The sequence below is a fragment of the Helianthus annuus genome, chromosome 12 (genome assembly GCF_002127325.2).
Source record: "Helianthus annuus cultivar XRQ/B chromosome 12, HanXRQr2.0-SUNRISE, whole genome shotgun sequence".
NCBI lineage: Eukaryota > Viridiplantae > Streptophyta > Magnoliopsida > Asterales > Asteraceae > Helianthus > Helianthus annuus.
Window position 1 is genome coordinate 37494463 of NC_035444.2, and position 5734 is coordinate 37500196.

Consider the following 5734-nt stretch of genomic DNA (forward strand, 5'->3'; position numbering starts at 1 on the left):
GTAATTTCTGTTGACTGATCTTTTTAACATGGGTTGACTAACATCTGATACTTACTATCTATCCATCTTGCAAGCTCTGTTGGAGATAATGGATGACAGTTTTTAGGAAACTCTGTTGGAAAGCAACAGAGGTTTTGAACCAATCATTTCTCTAAGAAACCAATTCCAGAACCAATCATTTCTCTAAGAAACCAATTCCAAATAAAACCGATTTTGATCTTGTTTGACTGATCCTCTACATAACTGTTTTTAAGCAAGAATGTCATTCCTTAAAGAAATTGTTTCAAAATAACTTTAATTAAAAAAAATGATATCATTTTGGACTTGGTTAATCTGAAATGGAACTAATTTATAATAATAAGAAAAAACAAAAATACATGATTATAATAGATAAATATTATTATTATAATATTAAGAATATAATACATTCCTTATTATAATAAATGATGATACCCTACTTATCTTTTACACTTACTAAATTTTAACTTGTAGAGGTACTTTGTGCATCGCGACGGAAATTCGATTGGTATCGTTTCGCTTCTTTAAGGTACCATCACTTGTAATAACAATCGAAAATAAAAAACCCAAGGTTAGAATAGTTTTGGTTCAAAAGAATTAAAAAAAAATAAAGAGTTAAATGTCATTTTAGTCTTTGTGGTTGAAGTTTGTTTATTATATAGTTACTTCTGTTTGACACTTTCATATTTTATATAATTAATTGTGTTAAAATTATTAACGATGTTTGTGATTTAAATTAATTAAATAAATATTTAGGTTTGAGAGTTTAAATGATGAAAGCTCTGTTGTTGTGATCAGATGTTTGAAAATAAAAAAGTAGTTGATACATCTGTTGACTTTGGTCAACAGATGGAGGAAAACAGATGTTTGAAACCAGAGTTGGGTTAAATGTATTTGTTGTGGAGAAAACTATGGTTGAAACTGCTGTTGGGTTAAAACGGTGGTTTAAAACCATTGTTGGGTTAAAATAGTGTTTTGTAGAGGTTGAAGGAACATGTTTGAATGCAAATGTTATTTCGTTTACAAAAGATTAATAAATTGTTTATTTTTGTATTTTTTATACTCTAAACTTTAAGTATTTACCGACTGACTTATTTATTTATTTATTTATAAGTCTATATAAATATAACTATATTCATCATTGTTATGAGAGTACTGAATTCTTTGTTAATAACATTATTATCTTAACATCTGTTTACTAACCTTTGTAATTTCTGTTGACTGACCTTTTTAACATGGGTTGACTAACATCTGATACTTACTACCTATCCATCTGGCAAGCTCTGTTGGAGATAATGGATGTCAGTTTTTAGGAAAGTCTGTTGGAAAGCAATAGAGGTTTTTAACAGTTAATAGACAACAGTGGTTTGCTATCAACATAATGGAATTGCTGTTGAATAAACCAATTGACCATTAGTTTATATCAGTTTTGTAAGTCTGCACTAATTATTTTTTTACTCCCTGTCAATATGTGTTATGCATGGTTTTCTAAGAAACGACCCGTGTTTGCACACGGGTCTTACCGCTAGTAATATGTAATAAAAGAAACCACTTTTGGGACACTTGTCATCATATAGGCCATCTTTTATAGATAATTATAATTTTAGTTTAATCTCTTCTAATTAATTATAAATAACCCTCCTACAAAATATTATTTAGTTTAATATCTTATATTATAGATAATCCTCCTACTAAATATTATTAGTTTAATATCTTATGGATAATTATTAGAGTTAATTGCCAAAATCGTCCCTGAGGCTTGGGCATGTTTGTCATTTTCGTCCAAAATGACTTTTTTGTACCAAATAGCCCCCACGTTTGTAACTTTTTGCCATTTTCATCCAAATGCCTAACTGGGTTAGAAACAATCGTTTGATGAGTTTTTTTTTTTTTTTTTTTGAAATTTCACAAGTACAGGTCCTGAAATGTAATTTTTTTTAAACCTAAAACCATCACCCTTTGCTTTCTCTGTCTACAACCTTCAAAACAAACCATCAACTACCACTCACACTGTTACTCACCTCCACCGTGTAATGCTCATAAATAGATATAAAACTAAGATGTATCGACCAGTACCCATCACTATATGTCCTTCAACGAAACCTTTTATGTATCGACATGTACGTAATGAAATAAATTAAACTGAACATATTAGCTGAACTCATATTACAGTTGGGTAGATCATAAATAAATAAAAAAGTTAAATGGGTTTAAACTGTCATCACACTGCAGCTAAATGAAGTGGTTGCCGGTTTCGGCCTTTCATCTTTTTAGGATACACGCATACCTCAGACAGAAAATAAATAAGGAAATTCGAAGTAACTAACATGAACCATGAATCAAATGGAGATTCCAATAATACTAAGACTACCTAGGACATGATTATATTCGGTTTCATAAATTTGTAAAATTAGCACATGATGATATTCTGTTTACAAAATATAACGGAGAGGGATAAGAGGAAACAGAGGAAGTAAACATGAAACTAAGAACACTTGGAAGGTGATGTTCACATGTTTCTTATCAATAAGCAAAAAGGATAAATATGTTAAATATAGGTATATGACTGTAATACTCCAGAGCATATAAGTATAATTCGTCAAAACGGAAGTTGAAGATACCATAATAGGCCTATATATATTTCTACAATTTGTTTTACATGTAAATCTTTACTTTTATAAAGTTAGAGTTTAAAAAGAATTACATTTCAGGCCCTGTACTTGTGAAATTAAAAAAAAGAAAAAAACCTCATCAAACGGTTGTTTCTATCCCAGTTAGGCATTGGGATGAAAATGGCAAAAAGTTACAAACGTGGGGACTATTTGGTACAAAAAAATCATTTTGGACGAAAATGACAAACATGCCCAAACCTCATGGACGATTTTGGCAATTAACTCTAATTATCATTTAGTTTAATCTCCTTCTCATTTATAATATTATTTATTTGAATTAATTATATTTGAACGTTTTGTTTAGTTTGGTATCAAATAGATTTTACGAAACTTTTTATTATTTAGTACAGATATAAAATTAGATTTATTATAGATATAACTTTTTATTATTAGATATATAAAATTAGATTTATTCAATTCGTACAATACACGGGGTTTTTTAAAGATATATATTTTTTATTATTTAGTACAGAAAATTACATTTATTCAAACCATGTAATGCGCATATTTTTAAAGATGTATTTTTTTTTTATTATTTGGTATATAAAATTACCTTTATTCAACCCGTGTCATAAATCAGGTTTTTTAAAGATGTATTATTTTATTATTTGGTAAACAATTGTACATTTATTCAACCCATGTAATACACGTGGTTTTAAAGATATAACTTTTTTATTTGGTATATACAATTACATTTATTCAACCCGTACAATATGATTCTTATAGATATAACTTTTTATTATTTAATATATAAAATTATATTTATTCAACCCGTATAATAAATGAGGTTTTTAAATATATATTGTTTTATTATTTAGTATATAAAATTTATTTATTCAACCCCGTATGGTTCTTATAGATATAACTTTTTATTATTTAATATATAAAATTATATTTATTCAACCCGTATAATAAATGAGATTTTTAAAGATATATTGTTTTATTATTTAGTATATAAAAATTTTTTATTCAACCCGTTTTAATACATGAGGTTATAACCTAGTTACATAAATATAAATAATACAAATTTAATAAATTAAAAGTGACCACAAATGAGAATAAGGTTGAGATGGCATAATGGTTACTAATACCAAATTATTATCAAATCAACTTACTATTCATAATAACCTTCATCAATTCTTATATTATAGAAGTAGGTAATAGACCCACTTATTACACGGGTTAAATAAAAAAAAACTACCTCACATAAGTAAGAAAAGTAATAAACACGACATAAAAATAACTTAAAACCACTCAAAATAAGCAAAATGTTAATTCATTTCTTTGAAATTTCAAGCAAAACATTATATTATAATTTTGAATTAAATTTTAATTTACACAATTCAAAAGCCAATATATCACAAACAATTGATGCTAATTACCAATAAATACATAAGTTAAGATTTGTCATTTACACAACTTGAATTATAGATAATTTAAAATGAAAAGATACACATAAGAAATATGCTATATTGCTATAGTTTAAACATTAGTTTAAGCATAGATTTCATTAATGGTTTTCACTTTGATGTCATTTTTTTTTGGTAAGGAATATATATTAACCTCACATATTTTCATCATTTAAACCTAACCATTTTTATAACATAATTTTAGGTGACCGTTATTTTGTTGCTATTTTTCTAAATTTAAGAGTTGTAATTCTCATTTTTCTCTTTTACCTTTTACGATCGCATATATTTAAAATTATAAATATAAAACTAAGTTAGACTAATATAAGCCATGTAATACAGGAGATTCTAACCTAATTATATTATATCATATGATTCATTCGACCAAATGAAAACATCAAGCAACAAAACCCTAACATTTTAAAAATGAGTTTTATAACCTGCATTGGCGTCTCTGAAAATTCATGTACCCTGTTTGAGCTTGAAAAAAATGTATCCTTATGGCTTAACAATAAACAATACAATTACTATTTAAACTATAAAAAATGTGCATATGATTTCATAGAAATGGTAAGCACTCAACTATCAAACCTAAATAAAGGTTAGGTTTGGTTTTCAAAACTTAATAAGCAATTGAGAAAGCTATGTAAGTTCTTTTTGGTTGTTCATTCATGAAAGGCAGTGTTCACTTAGATTCCTAAAGTAGGTAGACACATTGGTGAAATATCTAACAATCCTATATATAGAGTTCTCTAGCATTTTGAACTTCCTCGTATTATCCTTTATCCATCAAAGTCCAATCCTATGTTTATCTTCTTGTGTTGCAAGATTAACGTCCATTTAGTACCCAATTCAATCACAATTCAAAGTTGTTTTTCATGCAACCAGAAGTTAACATGAACTAAGAATTCAACACTCCAAGGTTATCATGCTAACAAATATGGACGGCAATTTCTGACACGATCCGAAACACAATATAGAAATAATCAGATTTTTAGTTATCATACTTAACTCATTTAATAAATAGGTCGTGTTTGGGTTGACATATTTAACTAAATGGGTCATGTTCAGGTTCGTATTTTTAACCCGATTAATTACACATTTTGACCCACTAACCTGTTTACACCAAGTGTAACATATTTATTACATCTCACCGACCTGATTTACACATATATAACCTGAGTGCCTCCCAACAGTTTGATTAACACGTTTAGATAAATGGATTAAACATGTCGTGGTTAGGCTATATTGTTTTAAGTGTGTTTGAGTTAGGATTTATATTTTTGACACACACATATACAATAAGTTGTGTTGGTGTTAGCAGCGAGGCCATCGACGGCACCACTGGATGGAGTGACGGTGTCAGGAGGGGCGGTGGTTCAAGTGGCAACATATTGATGTCGTGCACGGTAAGGTTAATTTTATACAGAAATGGTGTACACCAATGAAACCCTAATATAGCCCAAGTCAAACCCCAACTGGTTTCAAATAATACTATTAAATATATTTTCTATAATTTTCTTGTAACTAACTATACTTAATATTAATATTAGAATCTGTTTGGTGTGACGTAATGGAATGTAACTAACTATACTTAATATTAGGGTATGTTAGGTATAACGTAATGGAATGGAC